Genomic DNA, 14,844 nt, shown 5'->3' on the forward strand with positions numbered 1-14,844 from the left:
CTTTGAGCAAAGTAACATAAATCTAATCCCTAATATCTTTCTTTATTTACTTTATTACTTCTAAGTGCCCCTCCAGTGAAATCAACAAATCCCCCAAGGATCCACTAGCAGGATGTCTCTGAGATGATCCGCCCCACCCCGATCATTCTAAGACTGCTCTATGACTTTTGAAAAATCTGTGATGTTCTATGTGTTTAGTGGTCTCTCTACTGGACTGAGATTGTGGCCTACTCTATATTTCTAGGGATTTGCTGATTTACTTTAGTTGCACCAAAAATGTTGAGAGATATATGAAGTCAGTTCCAGGCCATCGCCCAAAAGAAATACTTCCAGACTGGGCTATGTCTACTTTCAAAACTAAAGAGCATGGGAGCAAAGCAGGCAGGAAATGAGGCCATGTTTTAGAAGAGATGAAGTGAAGAAAAGTGTGAGGGACACATTCCTGAACCAAGCTATCTCACGAAGTTTGGAGATTCTGCTTTAGTCTTAAGCTTTTCCTAGGACATATTTTGCTAACATCATTTCCTGTAGTAACTGGATTTTTCTTTCTAAATACAGCTATATTTCAATTTTACAGCCACTGATTTCTGGGTCCCTCTGTCTCTGAGATGCCCTATTTAATAGCATAGTAGCCAGTGTTAGCTTTGCAAGGAACATGTTCATTTATACAGCATCTGAAACTGGTCATCCAAAGAGCCAGGTACCCAAAAAGAAGTGTCCACTCTCATCCAAATATAGACCAGATTCAGTTTAATCTAGCTATTCCAATCCTCCAAGAGTACAGCCACAGAGGACACGACAGCAGTCCATGGGGCCTGATTCTGATCTCCACTGTACCAATGTAAATCCAGAGCAATGCTATTGCCTTCAAATTGGACTTCATTGCTTTCACTGAAGGTACTTTGCGCTTACAATGATTTAACTGAAATTCCCCATGCTGTCCCTTAGTGTTTGCATTATATGTCAGAGCTCATATAAATGAACATGCTGAACACATCACCACAAGTGTAACATTGTCTGCTTTGAACATATTGAATTTTAGTTGAAGTGGTGCCATCCAAAAGTGTTATATTTGGTGCTTTCTCTGACAGAGCCCACCCAGACCATTTGCCTCATTTTCTGTGGCTTTTGCAGTTTTAAAAATAGTAATTTCAGATTACATTGACAGGCTGTCACATATTTTTATTATTTATATTCATTAAAAAGATAACTTGAAACATCTCAGAATCATTCTTTATCAATATAAATGACTTTATGTTTTTTTCTAGCCCTCTCCATTAATCCGTGACAAACTGTGAAATTTTCCATTTTTGCCATGACCAATCCATAAAATCTGTCATCTTCCCACATGATGGTATTCGTGATTTACACGGGGTCCCACTTATAAGGTCACTTGTGAAAAATGTCTCATAAAAATTACCATTAAGTAAATGGATAAGTCTTGTAGCTGAGAAAAATAAGGTAATCATTATTTGTATCTTTCTCCTTTTTACGCACAAATTTCAACATTCCTGTCCTTATGTTACTTTTATTTCCTTGAAGAAATAAAATTCTCCATCAACTTCTGGCTGTAAAGTCTATAAAATGCACATGAGCATCAGGAGGGGGTTTTATGCCATCATGCAAGCTAGGTTGTAGGTAGCTGCTGTTGAGATTGATAGCCAATGATAGGAAGTAACCAGAGACCAGTTAGTTTTGGGTACAGCTGTCCGATAATGACCAGAGAGCTTCCAGAACTGAATCACTGTAGCTATACTAATGCACAACAGTTAGATAATACATACTAAGAGGGTCCATTGCTTAGAGACCATATATGCCTACTTCTTGTTTTGAGATGAGTGCCTGGGGGAAAAGATGCTGAGCTTCCATAAAGAAAATGCCAAACAGAAACTGCTCTTGATGTTTTTTAAGATTTAATTTAATATTCACCTCAAATATACAAAAATATTCAACATGAATACACTACAGACAGAAAATCTTTATACTGCCCTTTGCCGTGAATGTATATATATTTATTTGTATATTATCATATTCCTTCTATAGTTATTCATATTTTTTTCAATTCACTGAAAGTAGGTTTGGAGAAGATGAAAGGTGCCATCTGAGATTAAATATAACATCTCTCTGCAAACCTATCTTCTGAGATATAATTAATTACATATGTTTTGCTTATAAGAAGCACATTGGATCTTTTTAGGGGAAAAGGCAATGTGCCATATTTATTGAGAATACAAAGTAAAAACCATATGCATTCACACACAAGTCCTACCTATGTTGTTATAGTTCCAATGTGTTGCTTGCATCAGCCTAGTGGCCATTTAGGCTGAGAGCAAGGGAGGAGCCAGGCTCTGTCAGTCCAGACCCAGGCTCCAGGAACTTGGCAGTATGGAACTCAAAGACCCATGTTTTTGTATGGAACTCACACCCCATCTTTTATAGGAATTCCTTCTCATGCAAATCTATGGATTTTATTGTATCATGTTGTAATCAGTCACTTTGCAATATATATATAGGGGTATGTCTACACTAGCCCCCTAGTTCGAACTAGGGAGGCTAATGTAGGCATTCGAAGTTGCAAATGAAGCCCGAGATTTAAATATCCTGGGATTTATTTGCATTTTCCCATCTGGGCACCATTTTTAAATCCCCTTATCTCTGGAGATATTTAAGAGCAGGTTAGATAGACATCTATCAGGGATGGTCTAGATGGTACTGGGTCCTGCCATGAGGGCAGGGAACTGGACTCAGTGACCTCTCGAGGTCCCTTCCAGTTCTAGTGTTCTATGATTCTATGATATCTTTATCTGGGGATTGTTTTTATTGTTGTTTAATATCAGTCTGCTGATGACTTTTCTGGGTGTTCCCCCACCCTGGTTTTGACGGGATTTGTTATCTTCACATGTTGGGAGTGCTTGCTTCTAACTTATGGGTCATCAATCTGCCCCTCATTTGGCACCGAATACTATGGGCACATTCTATACTTTCTTTCCATCCTCAAGTCTCCAGCCCCTCATCTGACCATCTGCATGCTATGCTGGCCTTCAAACTAATCTCCTTTGAAACAAATACTCACATCTTCACTCACACAAACAAAAATTACGTAGTTGTTCCATATGAGCAAAGATTACATAGTTGCTTTTTAAAAAACAGATCTAGTACAAAATATTCTAAAAATAAAGTAACGTTTACTATTACAAATTCTTCCATAATAAACAAAGCCATAACATTCTTACACTTTGAAATTAAGAAGAAAATAATCCTAATGCTAAAAGGATGACAATAGTGATAAATAGACCCTTTTGGTCTAGCCCTGCCTAAACATTAGTAATAAACAAAAACAGTCTGCTTAATGCAGCTTTACCAACAGCACTAGACTGTTTCTTTCTGCTAATCAGAAAGGATGGCTGGCAAGATACACTGAGGCACATTACATTGCATAAGGCTACATTTTAGCTACATGGCTACACATATGTACTGTGTCTGAAATGCTAACACATAAGGATAGAAGTGGGTAATTGCTTGAAGAGAGTGGATGTTTTGTCATGAGAAGGTAGTAGGATATGCTCTATGGCTATGTCTACACTGACTCAAAACTCGAAATAAGGTACGCAATTTGTGCTACGCATAGCTTATTTCAAGTTTATTTAGAAATAAAGTTCTATTTCGAGACATCTCTTAACCCTCATGGAATGACAGTTACCAGGACACCAAAATAGCGTGCCTGTTATTTCAAAAAATATTTCTAAATAATGGGTGGCTTGTTAAGAAGCAAGGTTGCTATTTCATGATACCACATCCACAGTTATTTCACAATAAGCTATTCTGAAATAGCTTGTTTCAAAATAGCACGTCCACACTGCAGGGAAGTCTCAAAATTAGTCCAAGGCAGGCTTCCCTAATGTAGACATGTTATCTCCAGTTAGAGCCCCAGGGGGAATAACTTAGAATGGTTCTGGTGAGGGGCTATTTCAAAATAGAAGAAGTGGAGCATCTGCAGAAGCCTTATTTCGAAATAGCTACTTCAGAATAGGCATTATTCTTCATAGAATGAGGTTTACAGAAGTTGGAATAAGCCGTCTGTTATTTCAAAATAATTTTGAAATAGCACAATTGCTGTGTAAAGGCTCACATAGTTATTTCAGAATAACAGAATATTTCATTTCAACATTGGGGATAATTTCAACATCCTTAGGTATTTTTAACCTAATATGTTACTGATACATAGCCCCAAATTTAATTGTGTGAGTTGCCATACATAATATATTCATTTATTTAATTTATTTATTGTCTGAGAATTGTAAAGCAGAAACTGGAAGAGCCAAGGTGCCCAAAATGGAAAATAATTTATGTCAAATTTACATTGTTTAGTTAAACATATGCTTAAAGTGGTGTATATTTATGCACGTTTTGGGGTATTTGTGAAGGTGAAGGGCTAATATTTCATCTACCCTGGCTCATCCGTTCTTAGGATTCTTCTAGCTTTACTATTCTTTTCATAGATAGTGATCCTTTTATTTTGAATCTAAAGAAACAAATAAGGACATTAAGGGTACGACTAGACTACAGGCTTTAGTCGACAGATGCTTTGTCAACAGATACTGTTGACAAAAGCTCTGTTGAAAAAGAGCATCTAGACTACAGCCAGTTCTGTCGACAAAGCAAGCCACTTTTTTGACAGAGGGTACATCTAGTCTACAGGCTTTTGTCGACAGAAGTTTTGTTGACAGATACTGTCGACAAAGTTTCTGTCGACAAAGAGTGTCTAGACTACATCCACTTCTGTTGACAAAGCAAGCCGCTTTGTCATGACAGTGTAGATACAAAGGACAGTATAGATATAATAATGTCTTCTGTCGACAGAACTCTGTCGACAAAAGGCGTTATTCCTCGCAGAATAAGGTTTACAGCCATCGACAAAACTGCTGAGTTCCGTCGACGTTATGTCAACAGAATTCAGTGGCAGTGTAGACGCAGGTATAGTTTTGTCGACAAAAGTCCACTTTTGTTGACAAAACCCTGTAGTCTAGACACACCCAGAGAACCTAGATGCTTTCTTTTGGAAAAGCACAATGTCGATGCAATAGTGCCATTTTTCAAAATAACTGTTGAAAAAAGGCGTTATTCCTCGTAGAGTGGGGTTTACTGCTGTCAACAAAACTGCCGCGTTCTGTAAACTTACTGTCGACAGAACTCGGTGGTAGTATAGACGCAGGTATAGTTTTGTCGACAAAAGTCCACTTTTGTCGACAAAACTCTGTAATCTAGACACACCTAAACTGACTACTGCAATTTACCTTACCAGTTGAGATATGCCATAAGATCTCTTTACAACAGATCAATGGCACAGAACCATCCATTATGTTGTTCAAGTAATCCTATACAGTTTGCTATTTGCATTTCTTTGTATTCTCATTGAACATTAAGTATTGCTCTTTTGCTTTGGTATTACTAGTAGAAAATGGTGAATCAGCATAAGGTACAAACAAAATTGTTGCTAGTTCTCCAAAGCACTTAATATAGGGATATTTCCTAGAGATAAAGATATTTCATTTCTCTCAGTTAAGGTATGGCATCCAGAAGTCATCAAATTCTGAAGGAGTATCATCCCAGACTAACTTTCTTGCTCATTTTGGGAGAAACAGAAAGAAACCTTCAAAATTGTTTTAACTTTTTTTTATAGCTAGAGGGATAATTGAATAAAAACATGCCTTTCATTCTTTATCCTTTCCACATTTTCCATCTCCACTTTCCAGTTTTTTGTTTGAGAAAGCTATCATTTTTGGTTTTCTAGTGTGATATATTCCAGGATTTCCTGAGAGATTACTAATGAATTTGCATGTGTTATCCATACTGAAATTCAGCTTATATGATGAATATTTCAAAGAGTACTGCATCTTAAAAAGAATTAGAATAGTCCAATTCTGATCTTCTGCTTAGTTCACCTTATGTTACATCACATTAATAATAATAATAATAATAATAATAATAATAATAATAACATGATTTGCACAACTTTGTTCTTACTCATATTGGTGATAATCTACTGATTGTCCTTTTGACTTCAGTCAGTCTGGGTACGTCTACACTACAGCGCTAGTTCGAACTAACTTAGTTCGAATTAGTTAATTCGAACTAAGCTAGTTCGAACTAACGCATCTAGAACTAAAAACTAGTTCGAACTAGCGTTTTGCTAGTTCGAACTAGTAAGTCCACATTGAGTGGACTCTGAACAGGGCTTAAGGATGGCCGGAAGCAGTGCCGGCAGGGCATAAAAGGAGGACTTAGAGCATGGAGATGCTGTCTCAGGCTAGCCGAGGGCTGCGCTTAAAGGGTCCCGACCCCCACCCCGGACACACAGTTCTAAGGGGTGCCCCGCTTGCAAAGAAGTTCTGGCTTGGAGTGCCCTGAGTGCCCACACTGGGCACATCACACCACTCGGCCATCAGCCCGGCTGCACTTGCCGCAGGCTGCCATCTGGGGAGAGGGAGTAATTGGGGGGCTGCAGGAGAGCTTCCACCCCCAGAAGCCCGCAGAGCCAGCCCAGTCCTCCCCATCGGGGGCTCGTACCCCATTCCTCCCTCACCTCCTTCCACTTGCCCTTCCCTAGCCCCCCTTCTTATTGATGTACAAAATAAAGATAACGTTTCTTCCAACATTGACTCTGTCTTTATTGAACAAAACTGGGGGAGACTGGGAAAAGGAGGTGGGAGAGGGGAAGAGAAAGGCTGGGAGAGGGGAGGGCAACTAACATGATCAGGGGTTGGGAACAGGTCCCAGATGAAGAGAGGCTACAGAGACTGGGACTGTTCAGCTTAGAAAAGAGGAGACGGAGGGGGGACAGGATAGAGGTCTCTAAAAGCAGGGGTTGGGTGGAGAGGGTGCATTCAGAAAAGTTCTTCCTGAGTTCCCATAAAGAAGGACTAGAGGACACCAAAGGAAAGGAATGGGTAGCAGGCTTGAAACTAGTAAGAGAAAGTTGTTGTTCTTGACAAAGCAAATAGTTAACCTGTGGAACTCCTTGCTGCAGGAGGCTGTGAAGGCTACAACTAGAACAGAGTTGAAAGGGAAGTGAGATCAAGTCATGGAGGTTGGGTCCATGGAGTCCTATTAGCCAGAGGGTAGGAGTGGTATCCCTGCCCAAAGTTTGTGGAAGGCTGGAGAGGGATGGCACGAGACAAATGGCTTGGTCATTGTCTTCGGTCCATCCCCTCCAGGGTCCCTAGGGTTGGCCGCTGTTGGCAGACAGGCTACTGGGCTAGATGGACCTTTGGTCTGACCCAGTACGGCCATTGTAAGCTCAGGGCTCAGTGTCGGGGGTCTCAGTGGACCCCCTTGATTTTCATGCACACCTGGTCCTGGGTGGCCAGGCTGGCAGCTCTCCTGCCCTAGACGGCCACTTTCCTGTGCCTAGTGCGGAGATCGTGGACGAGGTCCACGATGTCCGCACTAGCCCAGGAAGGTGCCCGCCTCTTGCGGTCCAGGGCAAGCTCCTGGGAGCCGCCAGCCTGGTCCCGGCAAGAGGGGGTGGGCTGGGGGGCATCGGGTGGGTGGCTCTGTGCCGTGCCAGGTGCAGGGTCTGCTAGCTGGGTGCTGGCAGGCTTGCACCTGGCACGGGCACCGTAGCCAGCCCGTGCCCCTTTAAGGGGTCCGGGGCCGGGAGGGGGGCATAGAGTTTCCCTGGTGTTGGCCAGAGTGGCCACCAGGGAAACCTGGGGAGGGCTAGCCTCCCACTAGTTCGAACTAAAGGGCTACACAGCCCTTAGTTCGAACTAGCTAGTTCGAACTAGGCGTTAGTCCTCGTAAAATGAGGTTTACCTAGTTCGAACTAAGCGCTCCGCTAGTTCGATTCAAATTCGAACTAGCGGAGCGCTAGTGTAGCGCATAGGAAAGTTAGTTCGAACTAACGTCCGTTAGTTCGAACTAACTTTCTAGTGTAGACATACCCTCTCTTACTTGGTTGTTGTATAGGCTGATCAAACTTGAAAGATGGCTTTTGATGTCAATATAGAATCATAGTTTTGGAAGAGACTTCAGGTCATTAAGTCCAGCCTCTTTCTAAAAGCAGGACCAATCCCAAATAAAACATCCCAGACAGGGCTTTGTTAAGCTAGGACTTAAAAACCTCTAGGGATGGAGATTCTACCACTTCCCTGGGTAGCCCATTCCAGTGCTTCACCACCCTCTTAGTGAAATAATTTTCCCTAATATCCAACCTAGACCTCCCCTACATGTGATGAGAAGATTGTGATCGAGCATTTGCCTGTCATGGACTAGATGCAAAGGAATTGAATAGTTTAGCAATCCTTACACCGTGTTCTGTGGAGCACTTACCGTGTGGAGTCACATGGTACTCCCACTCTAGTTTGTTTTTGGCTGCCAAATAACATTAAAAGAATCTAAACATGCATTAAATATTAATGTTTTTCTCGTAAGAAATTGGCACAATTAATCAAACAGGTATCATATGAACATGAATAAGAAGGGAAGTGTCCTGTGTGATGTTTGATGAAGGAAGAATTATTTACAAGGCAAACTCTGAATCATGATGTGGTCCATAGAACAAAACAAAACAAAAATTAGAAGAATTAAAACTGAATCTAATTTAACCAGATTTTAAAAAATAATTGTGTTAATTAATGGGAAGTATGAGAGTGAGACTCAACACTAGCAACAGAATCAGAAGAACTACATCAGTGGTCCCCAACCTTTCATGGCTGCCGGGCGCCCAGGGGCGGGGCCGCTCACGTGCCGGGTGTCCAGGGGCGGGGCCGCTCATGCGCCACGCTTCCAGGGGTAGGGCCACGCATGCGCCGCACGCCCGGGGGTGGGGTCCGCCCATGCGCCCTGAGCCCAGGGCTGGCATCGCGCATGTGCCACATGCCGGGGGCAGGGCCAGCCCAGATGTTTTGGCAGATGCGCATAAATGCCCCGGTGGGTGACATGTCGCCCGCGGGCACCGCGCTGGGAACCACTGAACTACATGCTCTTAGCAAATGTGTAGATTTAAATGTGAGAAGGGAATGATAAACACCATTATGAAGTTGAAGATCTTATTAGAAAGGGGGGAACAATACATTCGGTTGTATTGATTTTCAAAAAGAATTTGAGAGAATCTATCACTACAAATTGCTCAACATATTAAGATTTGTAGGGATTGTTGGACGTGTACTCTGAGTAATAAAACAAATATCAGAGGTTTGCAAATTCCAGCCCATGGGCTGGATCCAGTCCACAGCATTAGTCCCTAGTGAGCCCCCACCTGCATGTTTATCTCCATGCAGATATCAGAGAATCACAGCTCTTTTTGGCTGCAAATTGCCATTTGTGGCCAATGAGAATGGTGGGAAGCAGTGATTCACAGCCAAACAGAGCTGTGATCCTCATATACCTGCAGAGGCGCAAGTAAACATAGCAGCGGCAACCTGCCAGGGACTAACCCTGTGGACTAACCCTTGCAGGAGCTTTAATTCGAACTACCTAGTCAGTGCTGCTTGTAGCCACGGGCAGATAGTTCGAACTACGGCATTTAAAAATGGCGCCCACCCGGAAACATGCAAATGAAGCCGAGGATATTTAAATCTTGGGCTTCATTTGCAAGTTCGAATGCCTACATTAGCCACCCTAGTTTGAACTAGGGTGGCAGTGTAGACATACCCTATCAGAATAGCAAGAGTAAAAGTGACATTCTGAAAGAATAAACTTCTGAGGAAAAGAAGCATCTGAAGACTTTATTCTAACTCTTAAAATCTTACAGTTGTTAAAGTAGGGTTGTGAAATATAGACATCCAAACAATCGATATTAAATAATTTTTAACTTATGGTGCTTCAGAAGAAATCTGAAAATATCATGGATAGACCTGGTAACCAATGCAAAAGTATTGGCTATGACTGGAATTCAGGAAACTTCAGTACGATTTCTTATGAAAAGAAAGTTTTGATTTTCAGGTCATATTTTAAGAGGTTCAGCGGGTGATGCATGTCCACAGGTACTGGAAGTGAAAGTTGATGACAGAAGAACTTGAAGAAAAATATTTTGGGTGGATGACATAGTATCATGAATATATTAAAAGGATTTTACATCTCTAAGGAGATTAGTAGATGATCATATAAAATGGACTACTTGTGGTTGAAATATGTCCATAAAGGAGGTGCCACAAAAGAAGAAAAAGCACAAGTAGGCCAAAATAAACAATACAGAAAATAAGAAAGGTCAGACATAGAATAGTCAAGATACTAGATGAAGAAGAGAACTTTTCTGAGAACATCGGTGAGGAAAAAAACCTTACCAAAGAAAACACTATGCTGTACACACAGTTCTCTGCCTGGGGAGAAAGTGAGCGAGAGAACCACCTGTAAGAGATGTTAATCACTGCTGGAAGATGCTGAGATACTACGGTGAAGTATAAGACCCTACTGAGAAGAGAAGAGCATAAAGATCCATTTACAATTACATTTAAAAGAGTCTGTGAGCTCTTAGAAACCACTTAGCTTTAAAGCATGCAATCTATGGGCAAACGGATAGTTTCAAAACCCATGGGAAATTGATTGTGAAGACAAACACAATAGTGGGGAAAATTCCAATGTAGGAACTGACCTTGATTCCATTGAAATCAATGACAAGACTATAATTTTCTCAGTGGGAACAGGATTGATCTCATAATCTTCCAGTAATTTATTATCCATGTATTCCCATTGTCGTTAATTACACTAAACTTGCCCTCACCATATGAAATGACATTAGCATTTTCAAACTCTATGAAATGGTGTAAAATTATCTTTAATTTCTCTTCAGTAAAGTTAGAAGAAAAGAACTATTCATCATCTCTTTTGGTTCTGTGTTTGTATTAGAGATGATCAATTATTAGAATTTCCATCCTCAGTATTTAAGCAGTTTTTCATCCTGGCTCTGGATAAAAAAATTATGAAAAGTCTAAACTTATTACAGAATGAAACATTTAAAAAAATTGATTGTCAATTGTCAAAATATTTCAGTTCATTGGGAAAATCCAACAAAAAATTGCAAGCTACCTCTTGTTTGCATTTCCTGGCCAGCTATGTCCACATTATGCACATACCCCTTATGGAGAGAGTCACAAAAAATACTATTGCCTCTGTGCTTGGGGAAGTGTAGGGTCTGCTGTGGAGTTACTCCTCCACCTTCCTCATTAAATCCATGGGTGGACAACTGGCTTGTCACACTGAAAAATATGTTGTACCCCTTCAAGGAATGTAACAAGTTTCTCTGTTCTCAATATCACTATCAACAGGGAATACCAGGATACATTGATTCCTGCTCCTCTTCTGTTAGTGGTAGGATTGCTTCTTCAGGTCATCTGTGTCATTCAAAATCTTGTCTCTTACCAACAGAAGTTGGTCCAATAATAGATATTACCTCATCCATCTTGTCTTTTATCCTTGGATTTACATGGCAAAAACATTGTATGTACCTTACATGCACAATCGAGTCCTTACCATTTTACTGATGCACAATTGTGCTCATGATCCCATTTTGTGGGCTTCTGCTATATGCATTGTAAAAAAACAAGTTAAGGATGATCCTTTTCTAGCTGTGACATAAATAAGAAAGAAATCTGTTCTAATTGTCATATATGACAAAGTGCAGATGCTATTAAAGCCCACAATTCGCATAAAGACATTTTTAAAAACTGCAAACACTTCATTGTGAAATAAGTAGTAATGTTACTTAGCCAACAAAATCACACATGTTAAAGGTGTGAAATTATTTTGGTTGCTTAACAGTATTTGTGTGTGAAGGTTAACACATACCATAAAGATTGAGTAAGTGTGACCCTGCCCCCTGTTGTTGACAAATGCAACTTTATGAAAAGTTTCATTCCAGGGCCTGCTTGTGTAAAATTGTGTGGCATTCCATTTGCAAATCCTCCGGTGATTTTATTCAAATGACTCTCATGAAAAACTAGGGATATAAGAGTTTAATTGGTACTGATTAATGGTTAATCTCTGCTAGGCAGCTGGAGTCCTGCAGCAGCCCACAGCCCAGAGCCTTCCAGAAAGTTGGAGCTTGGAACCCACTGGGATCCAGTAGCCCAGAACATGCTGACAGCCTGGAGCCCGGAGCCCATAGGCAGCCCATCGGCAGCCTGTGGCAGCCCATGCTAGCCCACAGAGCCCACGGCTGCCAGAACCCCTCCGAGCCCACAGCAACCCAGAGCCCAATGGGCTAGCATCTGGAAGCCCTCCAGCACCCTTCCCTCCCTTCCTACCCTTATGTCCAGGTAACGTTTAACTGTGTAACTGATACAATTTTGATCAATTATATGTTTACTATTTTTTTTACACCCCCAGGGTGTGTCTAGACTACATGCCTCCGTCGACGGAGGCATGTAGATTAGCCAGATCGGCAGAGGGAAATGAAGCCACGATTAAAATAATCGCGGCTTCATTTACATTTAAATGGCTGCCCCGCTCTGCCGATCAGCTGTTTGTCGGCAGATCGGGGCAGTCTGGACGCGATGCGCCAACAAAGAAGCCTTTCTTGATCGGCACAGGTAAACCTGGTTTCACGAGGCATACCTGTGCCGATCAAGAAAGGCTTCTTTGTCGGCGCGGCGCGTCCAGACTGCCCCGATCTGCCGACAAACAGCTGATTGGCAGAGCGGGGCAGCCATTTAAATTTAAATGAAGCCGCGATTATTTTAATCGTGGCTTCATTTCCCTCTGCCGATCTGGCTAATCTACATGCCTCCGTCGACGGAGGCATGTAGTTTAGACGTACCCCCAGTGAATACATAGGATCTTTTGCTCTCAGCATTCTACTCCAACTATCCTCCTACCCTACCATTGTTGGCAATTCCCCCAATCCTTTTGTCATGTAATTTCATAAAATGGGGCTCAATTTTATCTCCTTCCTCTCCTTTGCCTAACATATCCAGTCAGTGCCCAAATACTGCCACATCAAGAGCGGCCCTAGACAAGTTGCTGGCAACTGGCACCCTTGGTGAAACACGCAATCGGCGTGCAATTGGCGCCCCCGCCTTCAAAGCCCTCAATGGCCGTCTATTTTGGCACCCTAGGCGACTGCCTAGTTCACCTATATTGATGGGCCGCCACTGCTGCCACTCGTTCCTCTGTGGGTTCCAGGGCTTACCCCTTTGCACTTGGTGTTCTAGCAGGGGAGCAAGGCTGGAGTACCAGGGCTTACCCTCCTCTGCTCCAATGAGCCAGCCATGGAGCAGGGTCTGAGCTCCAGTGTTTACCCCCACTCCACTCAGCAAGCCAGCTGGGGAACAGAACCAGGGCACCGGGGCTTACCCTGCTTCAGCTGGAAAGTGGGGCTGGAAAGCGGGGGCTTACCCTGCTCTGCCCAGCATTCCACCTAGGGAACAGAATCAGGGCTTACCCTGCTCTGCTGCATCAAACCAGCTGCAGAGAGGGGTCAGGGCTTAGAAGCTTTCCCCTTCCACCCCAGTGCTCCAGCCAGGGAGCAGGAGTAGCAGGACTAGAACCCACACTAGAAAGTTGCTCTCAGGTTAGAGTGCCAGGCAGGCAAAGGACTGGGGTAAACCCCACTCTTTGGGTACATACCTGGGTTCCTTAGCGGTTCTCTCACTCCCAGGCCAGTTTTGGCAGAAGGTGGCCCCTTCTCTTTCTCAAGGCCAGATGAAAACGCACCCAAGTTTATTTTCCTGGCCACCTTGTCTGATCATGTCACACCCTTATTCAATCTCTCATTTTCTGCTGCATCAGATTCAAGCTGCCTGTTAGAGCTTTCTGGGTTCTTCATAACACTGACCTTCCCTGCTTATCTGCTTCTCAGCCCTTTCGTCTCCTGACAATGTCTGCCTGGAAACTGTGTTTGCCTGTTTCTCCCACAAACATCTTTGTATTTTCTTCCAGAGAAGGCATAGAACAACCCCCACAAATGCCATGACCATCTCCCGGTTCAAATTCTTCCCTCAGGACCAACTCTGTTGTCTGCTGTGAAGCCTACAGGAAATCAGCCAATCCTTGATGACTGGGTTTTGTGGCTTTTAAAAATAATTGATGGTAGACATATTTACTTACTCTACATTCAAGTGGTTTGGAAACATGAAGTTAGTGATCAGTGGACCTGTGTAACCCATCGTATTATCATTACCTTGATCCTCCCTCCCTGACTTTTTTCTGTTTCTCTCATTCACATATTGTGTCTTATTTCAAAGTTAATGATAAACTCTTGGGGTATGTCTAGACTGCATGGCTCCATCGATGGAGCCATGTAGATTTGTTTACTGGGCATAGGGAAATGAAGAGGCGATTTAAATGATAGCAGCTTCATTTAAATTTAAATGGCTGCCGCGCTGTGCCTATCAGCTGTTTGTCCACTCAGCTCACAAGTCTAGAGGCTCCGCAGTCAACATCAAAGGCTTTTGTCTACCTCCCTAGTAAACTTCATCCCACAAAGCATACCAGGGAGGTCGACACATGCCTTTGATGTCGACCACGGAGCGTCCAGACTAGCGCACTGGGCCAACAAACAGCTGATTGGCACAACACGGCAGCCATTTACATTTAAATGAAGTGGTGATTATTTAAATTGCCGCTTCATTTCCCTATGCCCAGTAAACAAATCTACATGGCTCCATTGACAGAGCCGTGTAGTCTAGACATACCCTTGGAGGCAAGGACCAATGTGTTTGGATAGAGCTTATGACAATGGAGCCTGGAACCTGACTGAGTTTTTTTGACTGCTTCCTCAGTACAAAAAATAACAGCTTTATCTTATGAGAAAAGTGATGTATTATTATATTTCTCTTTTTCTGATAGAGTTACAGAAGCATTAAGGGGTATCAGTTTCAGTGGGATGACTTCTGAATAAGGCTT

The sequence above is a fragment of the Pelodiscus sinensis genome, chromosome 2, assembly GCF_052426305.1.
Source record: "Pelodiscus sinensis isolate ZL-2025 chromosome 2, ASM5242630v1, whole genome shotgun sequence".
In the NCBI taxonomy this organism is placed as follows: domain Eukaryota; kingdom Metazoa; phylum Chordata; order Testudines; family Trionychidae; genus Pelodiscus; species Pelodiscus sinensis.